We start from the raw sequence: 14,734 nt of genomic DNA, 5'->3' as shown, positions 1-14,734 counted from the left end.
GCCACATGAACTGGACCCGCTCTTTTTTTGTCGTCACACAGCTAGTTGTTCATTTGTTGAGAATTTTTAGCTCTTCGTCCAGAACTGGCACCAGCATGAGAGAAACCATTGGTGACGTAACTGTTTTGAGACTGATGCAGACAATGTAGGCGTGAGTTTGTTTGTCACTGCCAATGCCAGCAACCACCATGAGAAATTAAACTTGTTTAAGCATGTTTCGAAAGATCCAAATTATAACCACTGCGTAGGTCCAAAATTTTTTTTTAAAAATTAAACAACATGATGACAAATTAACTGATATCGAAGTAGATTAGAAATACAATGTGAAATACATGTCAATATTTCTATGAGCAGTGCGAATGCAAGCAGATAAAAAATAAGTTCCCCAATAATCCTCAATGAATCCCAGCGGATGTTTGGTCCAAAAGTGCCAATTGTGTGGAAAAACCAACAAGAATTAAGCATAAAACAGAACTTTTGTTTTTTTTAATTTGTGGAACAAGAGTTCATCATTTATATATTCAGAACGTTGACAGTCTATTAGGAATTGAAGGAAATCCTTTCAACGACTGCGTGTCACCTGAAACAGTTTTATTTCCTCCCGTTTTTTTTTTCCTCTGTAATAGCATGTGTGTTTAAATTTCTCATGCAAGTCATTTTTACTGTGGGCGTGGCCATTCACGAAACCTTGAAGCAAGAAATGCTCTTTTGCTCTTTTTTCTATGGGAAATCTTCTTATATCTAATCGTGACAAAATTAAAGTCAAATGTAACTCATATCACCTACAATCCTGCAGTCTAAAACTCTGAATCCATGAAATTCACCCAAAGCATACGTTTGTTTTCCAGGACGGTGGCCTGATGCAACAGGTCAGCAACTAAATCTACAATAAAGCTGGAATAAAAGTACAAGGGCTAAATTAGCATTATGACTGTGTGTGTGTGTGTGCGTATTAACCTCCCTCTGACTGCACTCATGGTTCTGAATGGGCTGGTAGTTGGCGTCAAGCCCCCCCCCCCCCCCCCGCCCTTCCTTCTCAGCCAGAGCCACAGAAAACAAATAGCCAATTTGGTTTTATTGTGCTGCTGGAGGTCCACTCAACCCCGAAGACAGATGACAGAGGAGGGACACAGAGGAACACAGGAGGAGGTCAATGTGACTCAGTTCAGACGGCACACCCTGCCAACAAGGCTGCAAAAAAAGAAGGAAAAAAAAAAAGCACACTCGGGCAAAAGTTCAGGGGATTACATCGTTGCTTTTAAACTACCCATAAGAAGAGGTTTAAGCAGCTGTTATAAGTGATCTGTTTCGATCGAACATTGTCATTTTCCCTAAATATTTTTTACATTATCATTGGACATTTAATGCATTTAATGCATTTAATTATTTACCGTCCCCTCACTCCAGGACGGCTTGGCTTTGACCCTGCTGGCAGACTGATCCCCTCCTATGTGGCATTTTCATGTTTGCAAAGCATGCCCCAAACCTTCGATCCTTACGTCTTAAGGGCACGAGTCCAAATAGCTTTTTGCATAAACCTTTAGGTTCTTTAGGTCTCACGTAACCAAACAGTGAGTGACAGTGGAAATGAACAGCACGTGCAAACCTAAAGTGGGGTGTGAAACTCGTCAAAGTGCAGAAAGTATGGAGACAAACAGGAAATAAACCAGCCTCCTGATTGACAGCAATGTATCTAACTCCCCCACCACACCCTCACGCCCACTCCCACGCGTTTTAAGAGCAGCAAAAAAACAGCTTCAAGAAATGCCACGAGACGAGTGCATAGCATGACAGTGTATAGCATTTTGCTATACATTCATATGATTAGCTCCAAAGCTATCCCACTCTGACTAATTTTAGCACATTTTTGTTTCACAACCAGTGAGCTTCTACATTGGTAAACCTGGAGACCAAAGCTTTCACTTCTATGTTAATTTACCTGGAAGTTAAAGACTTTAGCCACCGATTTTGTTGTTGGTCTGTATTTCTATTCCGTCAGCGAAAAAAAATTTGCTACTTTGTTACTAGTTTGTTACTCAAGAAAGTTCTAAGATTTTGATTTACCACGCAAAAGGTACCTAGTTAATAGTTTAAAAACAGGTAAATAAATGTATATCTGCTTCTCCAACATGTCAGCCCACTGTTTATCAGTCTCATCCTGTTAAATACACACTCTTACGAGCTAATAAATGCCTCAACAGGCAACCTCGAACACATGCACTTAAACACAAACGCACTCTTAAGGCCATTAGCGAGCATGGCAGGCCTGCTGTGCTGTCTGCCATGACAGCCGTTAGCTTTAGCCGTAAAGGTTGCAATCAGAGTGACCTCTACAGTACAGAATCGGGCTGAATGAATGGGGTTGTAAAATGCCTCTTCACCACTGTATCCTGCTCTAAGGGCCACAAGGATTGGCCCCATAAACAACATGAGGGGTCCCCTATCAGCCACATTTGAGTTGGCTGGGACAGATGGAGTGCAGTGATGGGTTAGGTAGGGATGGATGTGTGTGATTAAAGCAGGAGTCGAGACTCTGAGGAGACCAACAGATGGAGAGGAGTAACCCTCCCTCCCATCCCAATTCCACAGAGGGCTGAGGCTGGCAAGTACAGGAACGCTAAACGCAGAGAGTGAGTGTGTGTGTACATGCAGCCGTGGTTGTGTGATAAGCACATGTTCCCCTGGGTGAGTGCTTGAGTGATCTAACAGGGGCAATTAATTTGTTTTATATACGATTTAACTCCTCCGAGCTCCGACAAAGGAGGCAGTCCTCTGGGAGCTCTGAATGCTCTCTGATACAAACTGGGACCACAGGGGAGATGCACAATATCTCACAATGAGAATGCCCGTTTATGCCCAAGCCTTCATGTGTACTGATGAGGGGGTGAGGTGGGGGCAATCCACATGTAAACTCATTTCCCCCCATGAATATGTAATGGAAACTGATGAGGCTAATGACTTGTAGAGGTGACCTACTTATTTACTCCAAGGAAATTGGGATCTGAGGCTCTCATCAGTCGCACATAAGAGAAATCTCAGATTATTTATGTACAAGCGATGCCTGTGATATCCCACGGGAGGCAACCGTGTCATTGACAACGTCCTTTCGATCAAATTTGGGCCTCCATCTCTGAGTCTTTACTCGGCCTGCAGAGGATGCGGCCATGAAATCCCTCTCTCCACTCTTATCAATATTCGGACACAGATAATGGAATTCAAAACTCCTTGTAAAGTCAGAGAGAATCTAAAATTGTCCAAATTTCTAGACTTAAAATAATAAAGGAAAACTTTATTTTCTTTACGAACAAATAGAGACTAAATTCTATCATATGTGGTCACAAAGTGAGCCATGTGAAATAAAGAAAATCGCATGATTTGTGTTGTTTCGTCAACTACGAGATAAGCCAGCAGCACTTGTTGGTCACACTGCCATGCACATGGTCACATGCACAAACCGATGGGTCCTATTCATACAGACTTTTGTGAAAAATCAACGTGACAAATTATCATTTTATCAGTCATCGACTGCCACAGCCTATGTGATTGTGGAAGAAATGGCATTGCAAACGGGGAATTTCCAACCGTCATTCTTTTAACAAGGCTTGGCTTCGACGACAGTTTTTGGCACTTCTTCAAAATTAATTCTGTTTTAGTTTTTTCATCATTCCGCTTAATGAAATTCCTGGCACCGGGTCCTTTTGAAAGCATTAGATTTGGCTGTAAACCTACTTCCCTGCACACACCCAAGAAGTAGCTTTTTGCTTCCTGGCCATTAGTGACTTTGTGATGTTGATGATGTCTCAAGGTAACTAAAGAGAGGTCAGCCTGCTAAGTTTAAACAATAACTTGAGCGGTGATCAGTCCCTCAGCCCTCCCAAAAGTAAATGTTAACTATCTCTCATCAAAACTCTTACACTCTTTTTTCTACCCTTTACCCTCCTCTTGCCCTCATTTAGTCTAATTAACTCCCCTGTCCTCCCCCTCCCTCTCCACCGCGTCCCTCCCTCTCCTCTGCAGCAGAGCAGTGATGCTATCTGCCCATCAGTCCATATTGGTCTCCAGAGAGAGCCCAAAGCGCTGGGAACCAGGACCCCCAAACAGTTCTCTGGTGATAGAGGAGAGAGTGTGACAACAGCTTCCATGATGAAGAGAATGACCCTTTCAGAAACAGCTGGATGCATAGAGGTGGGCATCACAGATAGCAGCAAGCTCCTTTATGTTCCATCCTCCCTTAATTAGGGTAGAAAACAACCTGGACCTGATGATAAGAATGACACCAACCGATGAGTGTCATCAGTTGCAGATATTTAGGTGAGAAAATGAGAGGAAACAAAAGAGCAGGAGGCAGAGACTGTGGGAATTATCTGACAAGCTCGGTCAACTGAACAGTGGTTCAATCCTCTCCATGCTGCTGATTGGTTATTCAACGTTTCTGGATTCCCTGGTAAAACTTGTGACACTTGTCCTGAAGCTAAACCTGGAGCAGGTTTCAAGACACAAACACTTTCGTGCTAGTATTTATAGTCTACTGCCGCCTTCTCATAACTCAACCAAGAACACCCAAAATATAACAGTTGATTGTTTTCAGTGCATCCAAGGTGACAGTGTAAACAGGACATTACTTTTGTAACACAGCGTGACTGTTCGTGGTGCATCAAAATGTAAAGAACTGCAGACTTGAACAAATAGAATTCAGGTGGGGCAAACAGTTAGACTAATTGGCACCATACCAACTCAAATCTTGGGGAGAGGGGAAAAAATATGATGACGAGTGGCGCCATTTGTTGTTTATGTTGTAGCCATATTATGCTCCCTTTAATATTTACAGTCGTGTTAAAAACTAAAACACATCCTCTTTCAAATTCAGAGATTTTACATATCAGGATGTAATAAAGAAAAAAACACAACAATCTGTTTCCTACCAGGCCGTAAGAATAACTGAATACATTCTCAGTCACTGTAGGGACACTCCCTACTATCACCAAATAGAGGACATTTCAGCTCCTTTTTGCACAAAGGCACCCAGCGAAAAATGTAGCGGTCTTTTGAGCAAACCTTCATTTCTTTCTGTGCAAGAGTATGCGTCCCTTGGGCTGCTTCTCTTTACTTTTAGCACACAAGGGCACCAATGGATAAATACATTTATATTCAAAAAGTACATTGTAAGATACTGTTACTGGACTCGCATACGAAGTACCTTCTGACACAATAGATGACACTTCGCTGTTCAATGAAGAAGCGTGACATTAACTGCTGGACACAGGTGAATACCTCAATGTTCTGTGTGGAAAAGTTACATAAATATTTTTCGCATGTGCCACATCGACAGAGAATGCGTCGGCCCAGGAAAACTGCAAGCTGCAGATACGACTTTGAGGAAACATGGACTCTCCTCCCTGGAAACGTTCATCAGGCCTTAACCCATTTAGCCTGCGCCTTAATGAGGTGAAAAGCCTTGCTGATCGGAGCGCAGACACGCGGGTGGATATAACACCTCAAGGAATGCTTTGGAATTAACAAAGAACATTTCAGTCTAAATCATTTATACATAATTATACGGAGAAAAAAAAAGGCTGACAGGATCTGTCAGAGAGGGAACCCACCCGTCATCAAGCCAAAAACAAAACTATTAAAAAAAGAAAATGGAGAATGTTAAGTTGTTGGAGCTTTAGAGACTCTGAAGTGAGATGCACAGCAGTCCAAGAATATTTGGCATGTTGGCTAAAAGACATTAAAGTTATGGAAATAAGGAGACGAGACTCAGACGGGGAAAAAAACAAATGAGCCCTCCTTTCATGCTTTGATTTACAGCTGTGTGTCAGGTTAGTTGAAGGAATTTAATATAATGTGATCGATGTATCTTGGCAAAAAAAGCTAGTATGATGAAAGGTTTGATGTGAGCAGGTAGATTTCCATTCATGCATCACACCTTGTCCAATGCTCCTCAATGCAAATAAGATCATCTGTATTGAACAGGAGTTTCATGTTTTTGGTGTCTGGAAGTTTCTGAGAAAAGCTTGTAAACATACTCAAACTAAATCCATCTAAACCTTATCGCTATGTGTAGTAATGAGAGAAAGTAGAGTGGGAGTACATGCAAATGCATTTCCCTTTGCTTTAACAATGTTTAAATTCAATAAAGGAGAGCTGTAGACTTGCACCGGCATGCACCCCTACAGACAGACTGCAGATATTTGCATTATATCGCAGTTCTTGATATGATTGATGTATGCATGCTTTTGCTTATTAGATAAGAACGTCATTTAGGTGCATATTTGATGTTTTAGGCTTCATTTTTTGCAGCCGTGTTAAATTCACGCACATGCTGTTGCTTATGCAAATAAACCTGTTCCATTTGTGAGCATTTATAGTTTATAGTTGTATTTCTATACCATATTCTTGACTTTCTTTGTTCAAAGAATGGTGACTGAAAACTGCAGGTTTTTTTTGTACATGTGTGTAGCCCACCTTAGAGCTTATAAATGTTGGACTACAGTCTTATTACTGAAATATCAGCGACACAAAAACCAGAATTCCCGACAGAAGTGATGGTGTACAAAGGCAATGTACTGATCAAGTTTGAAAATGGCATGTAAAGCTACACAAGCAGAATAATGGCTACTGAATTCCTATCATGAGGATACGATATACAATTACAACCTTTTGGGCAAGACATTAAGCTGTCATGAGTGAGCAGAAAAACAGGAATCCCCCCAAAGAGAATCCCCCTTTCCTTGAAAACGTACAACCGATGTTGTGAATTAAGATAAAGACAACGCAAACAGAATTATGGGTGCTTAATAATAAAAGGGGCCAAAGTGCTACGGTGTGGCAAGACAGTGCGTTGCATAACATTCAACGTGGAATTCAGAATTAGTTCATCTTAAAACTGATGGCAGCTGTACATCTGAAAAGAGTTGGGGTGGGGGCGATGAAAGGCAAGAAAAAAGTGATGCTAACAGCTGGAGGAACATGCTGCAGCCAATTAGATAATATAAGAATATTAGTGATTATTAGAAACACAAAGATAATTTAAGATAAACTGAGACAATTTGAAAAAGCATGTTTTTTGGTCGGAAGAATATAGAATGCTAATATTCAGTTGTTGTCTGCAGGAAGATAAAAGCACACGGGTGGCAAACATTTAAAAATGCAATAAAGCCCAGCGCAAAAACAGACTCAAAGTACATCTCCGAAACAAAAACAGAAAAACCATCAGGGACAGAAAGTAAATACGACAGCAACGTCCAACTAAAGACTGACACTGCAAAAAAAAAAAAAAAAAAAAAAACAGGTACATCATCATTCAACACTAATACAACACTCATGTAAACTTGACCTCCATTTTGAACGTTTCTTCAAACTGATTTTAAAATGTTTTTTTTTTGTTTTTTTAAATTGCTCCCCCACCCTAGATTCCTTAAGTGAAAAACAGTTTGGTCCAAATGTGTTAGACCTACATTTAACATAACAGTCCCCTCTACAGGAGGCTCTTGCTTAGGTCAAACCGTATTACATAGTGTTATGAGCCGTGTCAGAGGTTGTGGTGCAAGTTGGCAAATTATATTTTACAATAAACTAACATTAGCCAAAAGCAGGACATTTTAACTGTGGCCACATTACAATTATAAGAATGTTGTTTTTGTCCAGTATCAGCATATAGTAAAGTGGCTGCATTGATGAGGTATTAGTCAAAGACCAGGTTGTAATATATTATAAGGAAAGGTAACTTAATACAAATGTGCTAATAAATTCTCTGCTTGTTACTAACAATTTGTGACCATTTGTGCCAATTTTGATGCCCTAACCCTTATAAATACCAAGACATCAAGCATAAACAATGAATGTAAAAATAAGTTAAAATACCTAACAACATCAGTCCCTGACAGTATTTAACGGCTTTTGATTTTCTCGACATGTAAAGTTGTTGGACACAATTTGTGACAAGCCCAGTTTCAGGTGTTTGGCCATTGTGTCAAGATGTACAATGTTAATGATGTCTTATACCATTACCTTTGTCTTTGCGAAGTAAAACGTCGACTTGCAAAGACACGCAGAAGTAAACACAGAAGCTAAGATAAAGATGTTGTAAAATTCCTGTTATACGAGTTGCCCAACAAGCAAATCATAAAACTTTTTAAAAAAAAAAATTTTTTTATCTATAATAGATCAGTGTCATTATTTATCTTCACAAAATGATGTTTGTAAAACCTGAGCTCCAACTTCAACTTCACGCACGGTCAGTTTTTTTTTTTTTTTTTCCGGCAACATCTCTGCTTGTTAAACTTGAGAAAACAACCTCGCCAACCTTCTTCACCACACACCGTGTGTTTGCTCTTGCTGGGAAGTGTAAACATAGGCCTGATTGAGATTATCTTTAGCTGACAGCACTATACGGCGGCACGTAGAGCTGCTGGTATATGAGTCCAACAGTGGTTCCGTTTAGGTTTGCCGTTGACCAAAAGGTAGAAATGATGCAAACGTTAGCTTAGCTCTGATGTCATATTGCAAACCTATTGAGCGTATGAAGGGGCTACGATGCACAGCACCCTCACAAACACATGCACTCATACAAACAAACACATGCACTCATACAAACAAACACATGGAGATTAAATCTGGGCTGGCTACTGCTGCCCTCTCTTTTTGATGAGCTAAGGAGCCAAGAGTCTGGGTGCTGGATTAAGATGGCTGAACAAGATCCACACACCTCCATTCACACACACACACACACACACACACACACACACACAACACTGGCTCTTCCCAGAGGGGTTTACCCCGTTCCCCCATTCATTTACATTGAGTAGCCTTTTTTTTTTTCTTAAGTGAACACAATGACTCCCTCCACAATGGTTTTAAAGTCCACCTTTGAGATTAGCCAGCATAAACAAACACTTAGTCATCTGAGAGGAGACCTTTCTCTCTCCTCTCCATCACACACAAGCGCAAAGACCTTCTTTGGTCTGGGCCTGTTAATAAATTATATCTGCGGTCTAAAGGAATGATCCATATTGTTTGAGCTGGTGGAGGCTTGTATGACTACGCTGTGTTGTGTTACCATGTGGAAACCGCTTGATTCTTAAAGCCAGGTATTGTTTATGGAAGCCGACACCATACATTGTTCAGACAAAAAAAAAAAAAGATTGATTCATGGCTTAAGTAGTGAGCTTAAAGGCACAGATATGTCAATCAGACGATTTCTCTGGTGTAGTTGATGTAGTTTTCATGTGCAGTCAGTTTATTATTACTGTGTCTATGTTTAAAGAGGTTCTCACAGATCATTGAAAAAACAAGAAGACCAAATTTGAATGACTCAACCAACATCTGATTCCTCGGGGTGCATTTGACACAACTGAGTAATAGTGCTGAGCATTCAGACCTGTTGAATCATCAGAGAGGATGGGTGAAAAGCAGCAAGAGTGCTTTAGTGTCTGGCTGATCCCTCACTCACGAACACTCGGGCAGAAACACACACACCAATCACTTAAGGATCCACACCTGTAATTAGCCATTCTGGAATTAGGCAGTGAATGCCAAGAACCGATGAGGTATGCGAGTGTTTGGGTTTGAAAGTGTGTGGTTGTATGCAGGTTTTGATTTGAGCACTTGGAACCCAGATCAGAAAAAAAAAAAGAAATATTTAGGATAGTTGCTTAAAGGAATATTCTTTACTGTGGAAAAGCATTGCTGATTTCAACATAATTAAGAACAAAGCCAATTATAACATTTTGATCTTTCTTTTTCCTCTACCTCAGAGTATGGAACATACAATTATTAGAAACAGCAGATTTAGCCTCACTTACCAGTAATACAAAACAAGATATTAAGAGGTTTAATGTATGTGTGGGAATTTTACTGACCAAATCAGGGCTACCTTCAATGTCCACAAGACTAGCCACCAAATAGCATCACAGCTAACTTCTTTATCAGCTAGAAAACATGTTTAAAGGGGACAATTTAGGAGCTTCTGAACAGTCCAGTTGTCATGTATACACAACTACACCACACACTTTTTAGCTAATGCGCCATTCCATTTATCTCTGAAGTTGAAACTCAGAGCTGGGAAGTATGTCATGCTCGACTCGATCCCGTTCGAGTTGGAAGTTAGAAAACTTGTTGTGTCTGACTTCTTTCTTAAAAGTGCAGGTTTAACATTGCGAAACGGGAGTTCTTCGAGCCAAGTCATAATCTTTTTCTTCGCTTAGCAAAGATGTTTTTTTTTTTTTTTTGTTAATCGGCTAAACTTGATCAGTTTTAGCACCTTCAACAAAAAAGAGGAAGAATAAAAATGCAGTGGTTTTATATTCGACTCAAACCTTGACTTATTTCACCCCACCCTTACAAGGACTTTGTCATATGTTTGAAAGGCAAAAAAAAGTTATATGTAACTGAACTGTTGGCTCTCTGCTTTGAAAATGTATTTGGCTCCAAACAACTCCAAAACACACATGGTTTCTTATTCAGAGGCTCAGAAATGTTGGGGTTATATGTATTTATGTTTTTGTTGAAACCTTTACTCGTAACTCTTGCAGTTGGTGTGACTTTACCATTTGGGTGGCAGCAGTATTCCTCTGCCTCATTAATGGAGCAAAACTCATCTCAGCGTTATGGTACGATCTCTCCACTGGATGCAATATGTATTGATAGGTGGCTTTTTTTTTTTTTTCAAGGTATTGCTATTTTGATTTCAATGACAACTGATCATTTGTAAGGAATGTCACCATAGCCACGAATGAAATTTCAGATTGAAGATATAAATTTAGAGAGACTCATCTCTATACAGGATATCAATCACATTCTACAGCGCTTAATGATGAACAAGGACTTGCAAAACATTGCCAGGGTGCTTCACACCCCATCTCTCTTTCATAAGAGGGTGCTGTTCTCTGATCGGGCTCATCTATCACCCTTACAAAATATGAAGAAAGAAGAAAAGGAGATGGAAGAAGTGTGAATGATGAGGCATAAGAGGAGTGTGCCAAGCTCTCTGCACCTCCTCATTGCCCCCAAGCACAGATTTAGATGTCCTTTATTGTGCAAGCATTTCACATGCTTGGTAACCATTCACTCAGTTCTCAGGAATTAGTCAACAGATTTCTTCATTACCACTGTAGTTTACCACCAAAGAAGATGCCCACAGAATCAGCAAAAGAAAAGGTTGTCACCAAAATGCCTTCAGTGCTAAGTGTAGTTAACAGCTACAGGTTACAGCTAATTCTGAAACTGTAAGCGGCCCATTTTAAATGCGGTATGTTATTATTTGAACAAGATGAGCTCAGAGTACAGTCCTTAATCATGCTTAGCCCTTGAGGACGTCTTCTCACTGATTGCTCCTTCTGCTAGGGAAATTGGAGTAACCTATTTGCTTTGCCGTGTTCATGTTCAATAGTTTAATGTAAGAAGCCATTTGCAATGGAAGCCCATATATTAGCACACAAGAAAACTAGCATTGGGTACACAGGATTACTGCTGCAATCCTACATTTTTGTAATTTCTTGACTGATTTCACTTGCAAATGAATTAGAGAGGACACTTTCAAATTTATTTTCAAATTTCTTTATTAGGATAAACCCCTTGAGGTGAATCACCTCGTTTTCAAGGGGGTCCCCACTTTTAACTCTGGTAGGATCCACAGAGGAAGGGCACTAATTGTAAACATGCTGCTAAAGACCTATGTTGGGAAAACAACAAGGCAGTAGCTATATCAATGTCCAAACCAAGATGCGATTGAAACACAATACTGGTCAAGCCTCATTCAGATATTTGCTTTACTCACGCTTAAAAGCAAATGTCTCCTCATGTCACTGAATTATTCATTTAAATGAGTTCTTCCTTACTTTAAAGATGCATAGACAGCATATAGAAGATGGGCATAGTCTCTTGCTCTCAAAAGTGAAGCCAATGTGAATGTGTCTGATAGTGCAGTATACTGGATGACCTTTTGGTGAAGGCTACAAGACATTAATTGCAATAGAAATCAAAAAAAAATTCAGCTTCTCTTGTGAAATATAATATAGATTTTAGGTGTCAAACAGTTAGAATATTGACAAATCATGTCCCAGGTGTCCAGTGCCAATCTCTTGTGCAAATCTGTCTCCAAAAAGACCAAACTAAATGCTTCACTCTGGGCTTTGAGAAGGGGCCTCTCAAATAGGTGACGTTATGGAGTCTCCGCCCAGTTCTTATTTAGCTTCTGTCTAAAAAAGTGTATGGTGACAACCAACTGAACACCGAGCAGCTCCCCTTCCTGTTGAAGACAGGTGTGTCATTTGGTGTAATTTTTATCTTAACGTCTGTAGATATGCATTTTTCATTTACACAACCATTCTTGTTTTCATGTAATCCTCCACTGATGAAACAGTTGCACTATCTTTTTTTGCAAGTAGTAATATTTCAATGGACTATCAAAAAAATGTTGCCATCTCAAAAGAAAACTACCAGTCTGAGCTTTTCTCTCCAGTCACCTCTCAACAAGACAGACATATTTACACGTGCGCTGAAGTACATTTACTGAATGAAAAAATAACATGCGCAAGAAGCACTATTTGGGCTACAGTATGTCACAGTTAGATGTGCCGCTGTACTAAAAAGAGTGCGTTAAATATAAAATCTCTTTGCTCCCGTTGAAGGCTGAGAATATAGAGAAATGAGTGCAAATGTCACAAAGGGAAGGGTGAAAACTAGAAATGATATACAGGACCTGTTCACAGTTTCACTTGAGTTTTTTTTTTTTTGCAGAATCTAATCCCCATTCACTTTGGTTAAGATGATGCTGTCATCCTGAGATGGTAATCTTAGAGACGTACTGACAGGCGGATCAAAGTTATCTGGGAAAAAAAAAAAAAAAAAAGTGTTGAAAATGAGGGGCGACGGATAGATTGCTGCCTGTAACTCAACAATAATTTGTCAGTGGAAGCAGTTCCCTCTGGAGCGTTGCCAAGTCAAGGAATTTACAATCCTAGGAGGACTATCATTATATCTTCATTAATCCTAATAAAACCTGGCAAGTGTGATTTGATGAGTCAGACCTCCCACACATGAAGCGAGACATACAATCCATCATTTTTCAACTAAAAGTCAATCAAACTGAAAACAACTCTTATTTTCAGTTTGATCAGTCTGTGTATTGGTTTTGTGTTGCTTGTAGCAACTTGTTCGAGTTCTTCTGGTAGCTTGTGTATCTTCACACAGCAATGTGTGTTTGTGTGCTTTTTAAGTTGCTAGTGCTATAACTTCCAATGTTTGTCACGGTGTGCTGCTCAATTCATGAATATGTTGAACATGGAAAAAAAGCACACGTATACAACTGTGAAAATGAAAGGAGCGGCTGACTAATTAACAGTAAAATGCTTTGTTTGCACTCTTCCTGTCTGCTGTCATTGATACAACTTTCTTAAAAGGTTCGCCACATTTACACTTTTCATGATGGAGATTTTCTATTGAAGTGTATGTAGAGTCATGGGGTTTGAAAAAATAATTTCATCATTTCAAATAATCCATTAACCATATGTAAAACCAAGTAATACTTCCGCAGTCTTTAAAAATATGTTTATTTTGAACTTTTGAACAGATAAGGAGATGGTTTCCTTTAGCAGGTCTATCTCAGTAAACACTGCGCTGCACCCAATGAAAGGTCTCTTTGGAAGCTACAATTTGCTAACCACAGTCTAAAAATAGTCATCAGCAGCGACATATTCATTGCAGTGTGAATAAAATGAGTAACTGTTTCCCTAATATCAGCGAGAACATGTAAAAAGGCCCAAGTAGTCACCAAAATAAAGAGTATAAAAGGAGCCTATCCCAGGACCATTTAGTTCTTAGTTTTGATCAAAATAGCAATCAAATGTAATAAATACTATTTACTGGGCTGATGGTACAAAGAAAAAGGATCTAATAAAGGAAATGCGACTTCCCAACAAGTTACTTTACATTTTGGCTTTCAAATACATAAATAACTGCATTATAAATCTTTTGTCTTTATCTATAGCCCTGCAAATCTATACCTAATGCAATGTTGTGTGTGTGTGTGTTTGTCTTTGCAGGCATGTGTAACAGATCCCTGGTTGGGCCTTATTGGTTCTGATCCATCTGTGGCCTGCATTCACATCCAGGGCTTCTCAATTCCTCTCTGTCAGTGTGTGTGCTAGCAGGAGGCTGGCAGTTGGTGCAGCCACTGCTGGCACCAGGCCACCTCCCATCCCTCTCTCTGCTCTGTCTGAGAGCACAATGGGCGATCCGGTAAAACAATACAGGCCCAGGAACAAGGCTCTCTATAGAGCGAGCGACACAGTATCCCTGACAGAGAAACACTCCAAAACGCAAAGTGGTTGAAGCACAAATAGAAAGCTAATTTCTACCCTCCCCCTGCCCCCAGTTTAATATTTTGAGTGGGCTTATAAGTCAAGACCTTGCATTTATGTCATTTATTTTTCTCTCAGCAGAGGATTTCAGTCTAATATTGTGCCATCTAGGGATAATTTCGTATAAGCTCACTTTCAAATGGGGAGCCACTCTGCTCTGGTCCTGCATCCTCCTGACATGTCAAAATCACAGAAGTAGTGAGTATGTTTTACTATAAGGGTAATCATGGGAGCAGACTGGGTTTTCAAGCCAAGCAAATCTGAAGTGATGTTTTCGAAGAGCCACACAATAGAAATGTGGGTCAAACACTTTTCTATAGTGCGGTTTGAAGTGAATAAATGAAGCTGCAGACAGTGGGGGGTAAAAGCTA

Source organism: Odontesthes bonariensis, chromosome 8 (genome assembly GCF_027942865.1).
Source record: "Odontesthes bonariensis isolate fOdoBon6 chromosome 8, fOdoBon6.hap1, whole genome shotgun sequence".
NCBI classification, from domain to species: domain Eukaryota; kingdom Metazoa; phylum Chordata; class Actinopteri; order Atheriniformes; family Atherinopsidae; genus Odontesthes; species Odontesthes bonariensis.
Note: the sequence above shows the minus strand (reverse complement) of the source record.